At 45.4% G+C, this 14115-nt stretch overlaps 1 long non-coding RNA gene across 1 annotated transcript in view; it reads right to left on the bottom strand.

Annotated features, from left to right (window-relative positions):
- LOC142586820 (uncharacterized) overlaps positions 1-13594 on the bottom strand; it is a 30773-nt gene extending 17179 nt beyond the window's left edge. The window contains exon 1 of the long non-coding RNA XR_012829253.1: positions 13432-13594. This is a non-coding gene — a long non-coding RNA (uncharacterized LOC142586820). The remainder of the gene's footprint in view (positions 1-13431) is intronic.
- Positions 13595-14115: the final 521 nt, after the last annotated feature.

The following is a 14115-nucleotide window of genomic DNA, read 5'->3' as shown; positions in this document are numbered from 1 at the left end:
TCGGATTTTACTTTTTTAAAGTTGACTAGATTCTCTGCAGTGGGAGAAGCGCGTAGCAACCCCCACGCCCTGTTCTGTTTTTTACGAGCGATCCTACAATCGTCGTTCCACCATGGGACACGCCGTTTGCAGGCCAAGCCTTTTACTTCTGATATGCATTTAAATGCGACATCTAATATGAATGCTGTGAAAAACTCGACTGCAGCGTCAATTCCTAACGAAGACAGGTCAGCCCATGAGATACTAGTTAGAGATCGAAATTTCTCCCAATCAGCTGTCTCAATCTTCCACCTAGGAGCGTGTGGCGGATATTCGTTTTCTTTATGTGATCTTAGCAGTATAGGGAAGTGGTCGCTACCGTAAGCGTTGTCGGTAACTTCCCATTCAAGTTCAGGCAGTACAGACGGAGAGACTATACTAAGATCTATTGACGAAAAGGATCGGTTTGCAAGAGAGTAATATGTGGGTTCTTTCTTATTGAGAAGGCACGCTCCAGAAGAAAAAAGGAACTGTTCAGCAAGGCGACCTCGCGCATCTATACGAGAGTCGCCCCACAGGGAGCTGTGCGCATTGAAATCGCCAAGAACAGCATAAGGTTCTGGCAATTGATCGATCAAGGATTGAAATTAATGTTTGTTCAGTTGGTAATGCGGGGGTATGTAAAGGGAGCAAATGGTGATGAGTTTGTTTAGTAGGACAACTCGAACCGCCACTGCTTCAAGGGGCGTTTGTAGCTGTAAAGGTTGACACGCAATACTTCTATGAGTAAGAATCGCAACACCACCCGATGATGCGACGGCATCATCGCGATCTTTGCGAAACGTGACATATGTACGGAGAAAGTTTGTATGTTTAGATTTTAAGTGTGTTTCCTGTAAACACAGCACTTTTGGATTATGTTTGTGGATGAGTTCTTGCAAATCATAAAGGTTTCTAAGGAGACCTCTGATGTTCCATTGAATGATTTGTGTATCCATGTTTAAGGTAAATTGGTGCTGTATTTACGGAAACGGAGTGGATACCTTATATTACAGAGCGCTTTCGAGCCCCTGCAATAGGTGTTTTGTTCTTTCTGGAGCGTTCGAGCGATTCTCGGCACTCCTTAGCCGTTTGGTGCGCCTTGGGGACAGGTGTAGTGTCCATTGCCTCGTGTGAGGCGCCGGACAAGCGCTCTTGCGAGCGAGAGGTTTTCAGAGGGAGTCCCGCCTTGGAGGGCAAGACCCCTGCGCCCACCAGCCCGGAGGTCGATGGGGCTCCCTGAGGGATTTGGCTGCGCTGGCCGTTGCCAGGGCTGGAAGGGGCCTCGGAGGTTGGGGCAGCCTTGGCTGCACCCACCTTCGGGGTGGATGGTCCCTTCTCCTCGGTTGACGGAGCAGCGCTAGCTGCAACCGCCGCGGGGGCAGATGGCGTAACTGCCGACTCACTGCCTGTGGGTCGGACAGCCGCCGGAGGCCGTTGTGACGCTGCCCCCTTACGCGCCACATCGGCAAAGCTGCTCTTAGACAGGTATGACACCCGCCTACGTGCCTCCTTGAAAGATATATTTTCTTTGACTTTGATTGTCACAATCTCTTTTTCTCTTTTCCAGGACGGGCAGGCGCGCGAGTATGCGGCGTGCTCGCCATCACAGTTGACACAATGTGGAGTCTTCTGGCATGTTTCGGAGGAATGTTCAGTGTCACTACACTTAGCACATGTCAGCCGGCCTCGACAGTTCTGTGGACTGTCGCCGAACCTTTGGCACTTAAAGCATCTGAGAGGATTGGGCACGTATGGGCTAACCAGAAGTTTGATATAACCGGCCTCGATGGACTCGGGGAGGACACTTGAACCGAAAGTGAGTATCAGGTGTCTCATATTGATCTCTTTACCATCTCGCCTGATCTTAATTCGCTTAACATTTATGACATGCTGTTCACTGAAGCCCTCCAAGAGTTCAGCTTCAGTGAGCTCTAGCATGTCCTCGTCCGAGACAACGCCGCGGGTGGTGTTCATGGTACGGTGCGGAGTTACTGTTATTTGGGTCTCGCCAAATGAGACAAGTTTCGGCAGTTTCTCGAACTGCTTCTTATCGTGGAGCTCCAAGAGAAGATCACCACTTGTCATTCTCGACGCCTTATATCCTGTTCCAAATACTTCAGTTAAAGACTTCGAAACAAGGAACGGTGAAATGTTACGCACTAGTTTGTCTGGGTTTTCTGAGTGGATCACATGATATCTAGGAAAGTTCTGGACTTGTCGTCCGAAAAACTGAAAGAGATCTTCGGTGCGCCCTCGTTTGTGAGGGCGATCAGGGAGTTTAGGAAAAGCGTTTTCCATGAGTACAGTAGGGTTTTCGGCCGCGATGCCGACCACCCACCATGGAGCCCAACAGGGGGACGTGACAGGAGTTCCTGCTAGAGAAACCCTGCCAACGCCAGTCGTACATCACTGCTATAACAAAATACAGCATAACCAAGGCTGGCTAGCTACACAAGGTTAACCCTTGCTGCCGGGAGACTAGGAAGTTAGCAGAAGTGAAGAGAAGACAGGAAAGATGAAAAAGGCGAGAGAGAAAGACGAGGATTGGAGAGGAGGACAGGAAATAGCGACTGCCGATTTCCCCCGGGTGGGTCAGTCCGGGGGTGCCGTCTATGTGAAGCCGAGGCCGAAGAGGTGTGTTGCCTCCGCCGGGGGGCCTTAAAGGTCTAAACACCCAGCATCGGTTCAACCCCCAGGATCCCCTTTTTCCCAGCGCTATGAAGGGAATCCATACCATGCGTGAAGAAGCACGTTTAATCAAATTGATAAGCATCCTACTTGGTCGGTGTCTGGTTTGCTCCGAGATGGCGCGCCGATGGCTCGCGCCTACCGCCATCCTCTTCCTCTTAATATTTAAATAACCTGCCCAGCGCTCGAGCTATTCGAGTAAGTACTCTAGCAGGTAGACGTGCTGCGCACCTAATGTTCGTCTTTCCGCTAGCTTTCACGAGGCCTGATCTAGTTTTTTTCGTGTCGTCCTACATACATCATCAAAGCTTGTCGGGGCTTGACAGTGTTGGTTATGAGAACAAGGTCTCCGTCTTTAATCCTGGTTTGGTGTTGCAGGAGGCTCTTATCTTACACAGGTGGTATTTACACCAACGTTCCCAGAGCGTCAGTCATACCGCTGCTCTCTGCATCCAGAATGGAATTAGTCGTAACACTCTTGTCTCCAAACTCTCGATGCCTAGATTTAGCAAAACCCTCAGGCGTTTTCCAACAAGAAAATATGCCGGAGTGAGGGTTTCTGGATCATTGCAGTCATTCTATGCGCAGGTTATTGGTCTAGGTTTGGCAACGGCCTATATTTCTCTCAGTACAGTTTGAAGTTTGTTTGCGCTGAGACATTTTGTTGCTAAACTTTGCTTCACAGTGAGCTTCAGACATCAGACCAGCCGCTAACAAAACCAAACGCTCCACCTCCCTGACCTCCCATGGAGCACGGTCTGCAATTGTCTTCCATTTTATGTACAGCTATGGGAAATAGTCGGAAATTCCTTCGTTTCGCATCGCTCTCAATCTCTACAGTTGGCTGAGTTCTTTCTTCCTCCTCCTGCTCGTCCGAATATACTATTATTGGTACTACTCGTACTGACACAAACCGCAGAAATGAATTCAAGGATGAAGTGTACGGTCCTGTACCAGCTCAAGGTGTACTGCGCTAGTTACGGGGCATGTGAACAAAGCGACGTAGCCGTGTTTCGAATCCGCATGAAGTCTTTCCCCTTACAGGGATCTGCGTTCAGCCAAGAGAGTCTGAAGATAGAAGCAATCCAGAAGTTTACTGTTTCTATATCCTCCGCTGATTCGTTCATGACAGAAGTATACACACGTGTCGTAACAAGGCAAGCTGAGCCACAAGGCGAGTCGAGCGTGGCTCATATCTTTCAAGGGAGGGACTGGAGACTTGCACAAGATAAGGCTGTAGTGAGCCATTTTCTCGGTCTCAGGGATAACTACGTAGCAGACAGCCTCCAAAGCTATTTCGCTTCGATCAGCGATTAACTAACTGAAAGGTGCGTCGCAAGTCAAGTCCAATGATGTCCTTATAAGAAAAGCGAGGAGTGTCGACCTCATAAAGTTCCCGAAGTTCGCTTTATTCACACACTTCATTAAGGATTTCTTCTGGAAGCTGTTCTTCTAAATGAATGCGCCTTTTCCGAAGTTTTAGGATGGATAGCTTCATCCGAATTGGGAATGGTGTCAGAAGTACCAGCAGGTCGTACAGGCTTGATGTCGTTTGAAGCATGAATATATTATTGTTCTTCCTTTAACGGGTGCATTCGGTGAAATTTACTGCATTGAAAGATAGGGTGTTGGCGACTTGGTGCTGCACAAATCCAAGTGCTCCATTCATTTGTCAGAGCAAATTAAGTTGGCTGCACTGAATTACCACCAAGTATCGTTGGTTCGTTAGATGCCCACTGGTCAAGTTTTCTGAACGCTCTTCCTAGCATTTAGGTTGCTTCAGAACGCAACTTATACGCTTCCTGTATCGTTTCGGTGGCGATGAAGATGTCATCTACGTAAATAGGATTGCTGAACTGCTTGAGCTGCTGTTCAGCATCAAGCTGATGCGGAATAGTGTCCGGTAAGAGAACACGACTGCACTTCTTTCGGAATGGCACTCTTGACACGTGCCATATGCTGATACTAGGTAAGGGCTGTTCATGGGTCGGTAAATTATAGAGCCAAAGTATCGTAAGGCATCTGTTTACTCCATGGAGATCTACAAAAATGCCTTTTCAATATCGGCGTTAAAAGCGATGCCACGCTTCCTAAACCGTAGAACAATACCGATGGGGTAAGCGTCGAGGTTTGGGCTGGAAAACAGGCTGTCGTTGAAGTAAAGTTCTACTTGGTTATAAGCCAATACGTTGAAAACCACTGGAACATTTTTGCGCGGCCCTCGCGACTGACTGGGTGTAGCGCCTTGTAGTAGAAATGACAGGCAGGATTCCCTGAGATTTCCCCATCGGCGAGCTCCGCCACGCCGCCGTTAACGCATTTTTAAATTTAGAGTGTAGTAGTCCAGTAGAGGCAGGCTGCGAATGCTGACGAAGCTTCTAAAGTAGCTGATGCAGACGTCTCCTGTATGTCGGTTGTCGACCGAAATAACTGTCAGTTTTCACGGTAACAATACCACATAAGGGCTATCTTCGATAGTGATTGTCTCCTTCTAGGACTTCAAGACCACATCCTCAATGGTCGTTTCTGCTGCTTCCTGTATGCCAAGCTTCTCGAGCGCCGAGTAGTTTTGTTGAATTCAAGACTGATAGCTGACGATGGCGACCAATCTCCTAAGCATCAAGGCCTCGGAGCAATGATTAATAGTGATACATGTATCTATTGGGCCCTTCAGTGTACATCCGAAACGTTTCGATGGATCTAAGTGCTTTTTCCATTTTCTGCACGTTACCGGTTGCGCAGTACCAGTTGAAGTCACTACCTATAAGAACGTGGAATAAGTCAGGAGCTTTCTTGTCCTGTACGTCGCTGAACTGATACCCTTACCTTTCTACTCTTGCATGACATTAGCACGTGGACGAGGTAGAAGCTGGTCAAATATGTGCGACGTAAGAGTGCTTCGATGACAACAAATTATGATTTGTGAACGGAACTCACATTGACTAGGACTCGACCTAGGCTGTTTTCGCTGTTTACCCTGCCTTCCAGTCATATATCTCTAATGGTAAATGAAAACAATAATGATTGCCTAAGCCCCCGCTTGCAATCTAATGTGTCTGCATCATGTGGTAATAACCAATGAAGGTTTTTCAAAACCTAATTTTACCATAATGACAGCGTGACATGACAGATCTCAATATGTCACTGCTCCGCAGCGCAATGAATATAGAGCGATGAAGAAACAGACACGTAATTTAATTCTACTGCGTATATTTTGCTTTGTATATCTTTCATATTCATACAAACGAATTAGTGTAAATAGTAAGGAGCATTTTGCATGCTTAACGAAACTGTTTCTCTATAAATATTTAATTTCTTGGCATCCATTTGGAAGCGTAAACACAAATTCATTCGCACAGCTTATCCCTTTGCGAGGAAGAAAAATGTGTGTTCACTGTTCGGGAGGTTATACTTTTGATGCCTTTTCTTCTGCATTTTAAATTTTTTGTTTTAATTATTGCTTACAAGCACCTATCTAACAGCCCAATACGCAATTTTAGTGCCCGGCGCATTCCATAATTTGTCTGCTTACGAGTGAACTGTTTCTTTTTGTTTCTCTCGAATCAAACCGCGCGTTTATGGACTGTTCCCTATTTCGGTCTGTATGCTGAGATGTGGAAATTCCGAGATTTTCACTAATCAATGTTCTTCGTGTAAAACCATTGCACATTCCTCACCAATGGAGTAACTATCTAACGTTTTTTAAGAAGCACTGCTGGAACGAAAGTATTTTTTCTTTGCCTGCGAGAGTCTTGAACTATTCATGGGCGATTTTCTTGCTCAGCCCATCGTGTGTGTCACCTAAACTAGTATTTCTGCCTGTTCTGAAAGGCTTATGGGCCTTGCTTGCCCCATGGCACTGTTACGTACTTTTGTTGCAAAATTTGATAATTTGCTAAAAACTTGCCTATTACAGAAGACCTTTCTTGAATTTGTGAAAGGCTTCTTTTCCCAATAATTGCATATGTACAACATGGCATAACGAGTGCAGATAGCACGGATTTTATACATAAATGTCTACATGTTTCACTCACACAGGTCAAATTATACATCATCATCATCATCATCGTCATCTTCATCATCAGCCTGGCTACGCTCACTGCAGGGAAAAGGTCTCTCCCATACTTCTCCAACTACCCCAGTCTTGTACTAATTCTGGCCGTGTTATCCCTGGACTTATTAATTTCATCCGCCCACCTAATTTTCTGCCGCCCCCTGCTACGCTTCACTTCCCTTGAATCCAGTCCATAACCCTTAATGACCATCGGTTATCTTCCCTCCTCATTACATGTCCTGCCCATGCCCATTTCTTTTTCTTGATTTCAACGAAGATGTCATTAACTCGCCTTTGTTCCGTCACCCAATCTGCTCTTTTCTTATCCCTTAAAGTTACACCTATCATTCTTCTTTCCATAGCTCGTTGCGTCGTCCTCAATTTAAGTAGAACCCTTTTCGTAAGCCTCCAGACTTCTGCTCCGTACGTGAGTACTGGTAAGACACAGCTGTTATACACTCTTCACTTGAGGGATAATGGCAACCTGCTGTTCCTGATCTGAGAATGCCTGCCAAACGCTCCCCCGCCCATTGTTATTCCTCTGATAATTTCAGTCCCATGATCCGAATTAGCGGTCACTACCTGTTAAGTAGATGTATTCCCTCACCACTTCCAATGCCTCGCTACCTATTGTGAACTGCTGTTCCGCGGTTGAGGTGTCCTCTGCCGAGAGACAGTTACGGCGCTGCACTTTACCCAAATTTTTCCTTCCCAACAGCAAGAATCTCCTTCCTGCTGTTCTCTTCCAAGATGTGTTAAACATTACTTTAGTTTTCTGAAGAATAATTTTTAATCCCACCCTTCTGCTTTGTCTCTCCACGTCATGAGCACGCATTGCAATTGGTCCCCTGCGTTACTAAGCAAGGCAATATCATCAGCGAATCGCAAGTTACTAAGATATTCTCCATTAATTCTTATCCCCAATTCTTCCGAATCCAGGTCTCTGCATACCTCCTGTAAGCACGCTGTGAATAGCATTGGAGAGATCGTATCTCCCTGGCTGACGCCTTTCTTTATTGGGATTTTGTTGCTTTCTTTATGTAGGACTACGGTGGCCGTGGGTCCGCTACAGATATCTTTCAGTATTTTTACATAGGGCTCACCTACACCCTGATTCCGTAATGCCTCCATGACTGCTGAGGTTTCGACTGAATGAAGCGCTTTCTCGTAATCAATTATAGTTATATGTCAGGGTTGGTCATATTCCCCACATTTTTCCACCACCTGAATGATAGTGCGAATGTGGTATATTGTTGAGTAGCCTTAACGGAATCCTGCCTTGTCCTTTGGTTGACAGAAGTCTCAGCTGTTCCTGATTCTATTTGCGATTACCTTAGTAAATACTTTCTAGGCAACGTTCAATAAGCTGATCGGTCTATATTGTTTCAAGTATTTGGCATCGCCTTTTTTATGGATTATGATTATGTTGGCGTTCTTCCAAGCCTTCGGTACGATCGAGGTCATGCGGGATTGCGTATACAGGGTGGCCACTTTTTCTAGAACAATCTACCATCCTTTAACAAATCTGCTGTTACCTGATCCTCCCCAGCTGCTTCCCCCTTTGAATAGCTTCCAAGGCTTCCTTTTCTTCTTCCGGCGTTACTTGTGGGATGTTAAATTACTCTAAACCATTCTCCCTTCCATTATCTTCTTGGGTGCCACTAGTACTGTATTAATCTCTATAGAACACCTCAGCCTCTTGGACTATCTCATCCATATTAGTAATGATATTGCCGGCTTTGTCTCTTAACGCATACATCTGATTCTTGCCTATTCCTAGTTTCTTCTTTATGGTCTTTAGGCTTCCTCCGTTCCTGAGAGAATCTTCAATTCGATCCATATTATATGTCCTTAGGTCAGCTGTCTTACGCTCATTGATTAACTTGGAAAGTTGTGCCAGTTCAATTGTAGCTGTAGGGTTAGAGGATTTCATCCATTGGCGTTTCTTGTTCAGATCTTTCGTCTCCTGCGATACCTTACTAGTATCCTGTCTAACGGAGTTACCATCGACTTCTATTGCACACTTCTTAAGGATGCCCATAAGATTGTCGTTAATTGGTTCAACACTAAGGTCCTCTTCCTGAGGTAAAGACAAATGCCTGTTTTGTAGCTTGATCCGGAATTCCTCTATTTTCCCTCTTACAGCTAACTCATTCATCGGCTTCTTATGTACCAGTTTCTTCCGTTTCCTCCTCAAGTCTAGGCTAATTCGACTTCCTACCATTCTATGGTCACTGCAGCGCACCTTGGCGAGCACGTCCACATCTTGTATGATGCCAGGGTTAGCGCCGAGTACGAAGTCTATTTCATTTCTAGTCTCGCCATTCGGGCTCATCCACATCCACTTTCGGCTATCCCACTTGCAAAAGAAGGTACTCATTATCCGCATATTATTCTGTTCTGCAAACTCTACTAGTAACTCTCCCCTGCTATTCCTAGAACCTATGCCATATTCCCCCTCTAACTTGTCTCCAGCCTGCTTCTTGCCTACACTGGTATTGAAGTCGCCCATCAGTAAAATGTAATTTGCTTTGAGTTTACCCATCGCCGATTGCACGTCTTCATAGAAGCTTTCGACTTCCTGGTCATCATGGCTCGATGTACGGGTGTGTACCTGTACGACCTTCAATTTGTGCCTCTTATTAAGTTTCACAACAAGACCTGGTACCCTCTCGTTAATGCTATAGAATTCCTGTATGTAACCAGCGATTGGCGGCGAGGAGTTACGGAGTCGCCATCTATCGGAAGCGCCTCGCTGGCGTAGTATGAGGGATTACGCGGCGCGCTCCTCATGTGTTTTGCTGCCAGCGCCCACTGAAAACGCCACGCGCGAGCTCTCTCGGACATTTCTGTAAGTACTTTCGAAACGAGAGAAGTTTTTTACTGTCTAAATACTAATCTTGGGCAAACTGAATGCGCAGAATCGTTTACAGACACTATCTCTTTACCGAATACGTACAGTGAACGTCACTGCGTGCGCTCGCTGCGATGGAGTCTCGTGAACCGGCTTCTTGCCTGAAAGGTAGGTAAACGTTGAGAGCAAGTTATGTGAAATATGTTCTTATAGTGTTTGTATAACTAAATGGAGCGTAATAGAATGAAGCCTCAATGCAGCGATCGCACAGATTAGCAGCGACCGACTCGCGTCTGCATGCTTATTCGCGCACTGTTTCGCTTTCGCCGCGTGCGCGTTCTGGCATCGTGCCATCAGCTTTAGGCCGCAGAATATGAGCATTTGACAGTATACAAGCAACCATTGTTGCGTTGGCGCTATCAGAACGGTTCAAAAATAATTTCATTGTAGAGACTTCGACGCGTACGGGGGCTGTGATGTGCCGTCGCGACGATTCAATCTTTTTTTTTCTTCTTCTAAATTCCTGGACGTTTCAACATTATTTCTCGAGTTGCGTCGCACTGTGTGTTTATCGGTGTTCTCAGCGTGCGATTTCCCACTGCTTCTATTTGTACTCCAGTGCATTAATTCATAACACAAACATGACCATATGCCATGCTTTCTTTTAATGTGCCTATCGTGCCAGTATCAATGGCATCAGCAAGTTCATAGACCAAACCGTCATGACATTAGTCGGACAGCGGACTCGGGCGAGCGTCTAAGTGCGCGTTTTCCGAACATCGCAGACCCGGCGCCGTAGCACAAATCTTCCTCGCGTCTGTGCTTTCTGCATGCTTGAGTTATAGCCGATGACTGTTTGCCGGTTTTCTGTTTCGCGAGCCAAGCTTCACGCAGCTTCTTGTCCGGCGGCTAGTATGAATAAGGCTGACACCGGGCTCCGTTGCGTACGTCCGGGACTGCGGCACGAGCAGTAGCCCACCATGTGGCTCACCTTCAAAGGCAGCCGCTACCTATTGTGCTTTCAAGCGTTGTAAAGGAGACACTCGAAGCGTAAAAACTCGCCAATAAATGAGGACCTTGGCGTACGAGGGAATTTAAACTCGTTTTTAGCTTGCTTTGGCGCTCCCGAAGCAGCCGGCGCGGCCGCTAGGTCCACGTGATCCTTAATAGCACGTCACGCCGAAGGTGGCGCCAGCTTTTCCAGTGGTGCAGCTCGAGGCCAATATCCTTATTAATCAAGAATCCGACTCCTAGTTCTCGTCTCTCCACTAAGACCCGGTAGCACAGGACGTGCCCGCTTTTTAGCACTGTGTAGGCTTCTTTTGTCCTCCTAACTTCACTGAGCCCGATTATATCCCATTTACTGCCCTCGAATTCCTCCAATAGCACTGCTAGCCTTGCTTCACGATATAGCGTTCTAGCGTTAAATGTTTTATATAGCGTTATATAGCGTTATATATAAATTATATATATAATGCCTAAAACAAAGATGACAATTGTAAAAAGTCACTAATTCAAATTTTCTTGGTACTTCTACGGTGAATGTTACACATATATCCAGAAGATGTAGTGAATGTTTCAGTATTCTTGGTTCCCGCTTGCATTGTGTGCCAACATTGCTGATGATACAATGTATACCTGGAAAGCTGCATTTTAATGTGACGACACAATGTTTGTATAATTTGTCAAATATAATCCCAAAAGTTGTACATTCTTCATAAGTAGAGCTTTCTTCGAGTTCAACGAAAAGTGTATATTTTGTTGTTTGCTTAAATTATTGTTTACAGCATAAGATATTGTTAATGTTCATGAAGAATGTGTGTTCATAATCAAAGCGCACTAACAAAGCACTAGCTTACAGCAAATATTACGAACTAAAGGGCTTTTGTGTTAACTGTGTGAATACTCCTTCGCTTTCTCAAGTCCTGTTAGTTACCAAACAGTGATCAATGCGCCCACACTACCGCTTACACTATATTCATTGAACGAATTATTTGTTGGGAGAAGCGTAAATGACATTCAGTGTATTGAAAAAGCCTCAGACATGAATATATGAAACGGAGACACGGCTTCTCCAATGGTTTACTTCATGATGCTCCTTAAAAAGGAAGCTGCACTTGACATGTGACAAACAAGATATGCTACAGAAAGGTTGGTAAATTCACACAAGGTGATGTTTTACAGTCACGTGAAACTCGCAGCATACAAGACTGTTCTCATTTCTACTACACAAAAATGTGGTTGTGACAGCCAGGACGGAACGCAACCTCTTTGTGAGCTGGAAACACCACAGCACAAAGGTAGAGTGCTTAACTGCAACCCAAGCCATGCGAGGCCTTGCTCTAGGTTCTCCCATTGATCAAGTGAAGAATAAAATTATGAAAAGCTGGGCACTCGTCCCTGCTATTTCCGCCTCGCGATGCATTGGTATAAAGGGGTTTTTTTGTTTATGAGTACGCACTCCAGCTGTGCTTTAGCGCGCATCCGCTTTTCAAGGTAACACTCTGCCATCGATAATAGTGGCGCGCTTATGTGTGCATCTGAACTCTTTCTACTGTTTTGTGTGTCAAATATTTTCCCTGAATATTCACTAATAACGATGGACTCGTTATTGATTATCCTCCTTATTCCTGAAAGTATTTAAAGTAAAGTACACGAGTCCGCCCAGAAAAATTTTAACTTTGGCGGAATCTTTTCCGTATGCAGCCTGTGCTAGCATAGCAAGTTCAGATGCATAATTTTCCCTTGTTTTTATCCTTAGATTAGCAAGGTATTCTTTACAGCGTATGACCAACACTTCAATTTGTAAATCTTGTGATAGCTCCTTTTCCTCTTCGAAAGAATGGCGAAAAAGCAGGCGGAGATGTTGGGCGGTATATTTTATGCATAATGCTATCTTCGAACAGCGGAGCTGGTTGCCTGCGACATCTCTTGTCCCTGCTGCTACATCTGTTCTTGGCAGTGGGATTACAAATGACGCCATGAACTTATTGGGAAACACACATAGTTTCCAGTGCACACGTCTTAATCGACTGGACCGCAGTCTTCAAGTTCATGCTACCCCTCGACTATACGGACCGTAGACAACGGTTCCTTACCGACTGTTGCCTGGTGTCGCTTTTAAAACTTCCCTTGCTTTCCATATCTAAAGCGAATCTAGTACTGCATGTGATTACTACGGCAATGAGGAATCTATCGAACACGTTTTCTGCCATTGTCCCCGATGCAGCGCACACAGGCTGCCACTCCAGACAGCACTGATGCCTCTTGATGACCGGCCACCTTGGGAGCAGACAGTCCTTGAACGCCGACCAATACAATCTGCACACCGTAAGACAGTCAAGGCACTCTTGAAAATTTTGCGTTCAAGTGGCCTATTAGATCTACTCTAATTCTCACAGGTGTTTCCTACCTTATATAGCCATTCTTCGTCCCTTTGCTTTTTCTCTCCGCCTTTCATTTCCCCTTAACCTTCCCGCCGTGCAGAGTAGCAAATGAGAATCTACCGCGGTTAACCTGTCTCTTCCATCCCGATTATCTATCTCTCTTGTCCCCATTTCTTGAAGCTTCTTTATAAGTACGTCTTCAACTTGGACTTCGGATAGACACTGAAGTAGCATTCATGCGGGACAGCTCCCTTGCCTCTTTTATATAGCAACCCATTCGATCGAAAGTACGTTATGGTTCATTGTATATCAGCTCTGTAGCAAATTTACCTGCCTCTGATACGTTAATCGGCGCGTTTGAAGCTAACATAGGAAAGTTCAGTCCGGTTGGCATACACATGCGTTAATGAGAATTACGCTGAACGTACCTTCCGATGTGACGGAAACGTTGTATACAATATTAACCACCTGCGCGTATACTATCCAAGGGCTAAAAGTAAACAAGTTAGCTGTCACACACAAAAGAATCGCGTGCATTATAATAGCCATAGCAAAACGGACGTGCCGACAATGCGCAAGCGGCGTACTGAACGCACAGAGATGTTATTTATTATAAGCGAAACAGCGACTACATGCTTGACATGTGCGATCGTGTCGAGCCTCCCTCCCACCTCACGTCGAGCCCTTATCGGCAAAAGGCAACGAACTACGTGCACATTCTTTTTGTAATTAAAGGTGAAGAATACACTGCAGCGCACAGGCCGCAGTTGGCTACACTCGATTGACCTGGCACGATAGCCTTCTGCACGTGCTGACTAAGTGTCCTCGGCATTTGATGGATATATCGTTAAGAGAAATGAAACGCAATGAGAACATCAGGGAATCACGAGAAACCTCTGCTACTAAACAAATAAGTTTTGGCCTTCGATGTCATGCTTCAACTTTCGGAATTTCTGAATGCAGTGGCCTGATAAATAAAAATTCATGTTTCGCTGCCTGACTTCAGTAACAGCCTTTTATGAAGTGTCATTCGTATTATTTAAATATGTATTTTCCTAAATATTAAGTCATTTGCATTGTGTTCTCCACCGCTACGGTCATACTCAGCAAAA

This window comes from Dermacentor variabilis, chromosome 7 (genome assembly GCF_050947875.1).
Source record: "Dermacentor variabilis isolate Ectoservices chromosome 7, ASM5094787v1, whole genome shotgun sequence".
NCBI classification, from domain to species: domain Eukaryota; kingdom Metazoa; phylum Arthropoda; class Arachnida; order Ixodida; family Ixodidae; genus Dermacentor; species Dermacentor variabilis.
The sequence above is the reverse complement of the archived record's forward strand: the minus strand, read 5'-3'. Positions and strand labels throughout refer to the sequence as shown.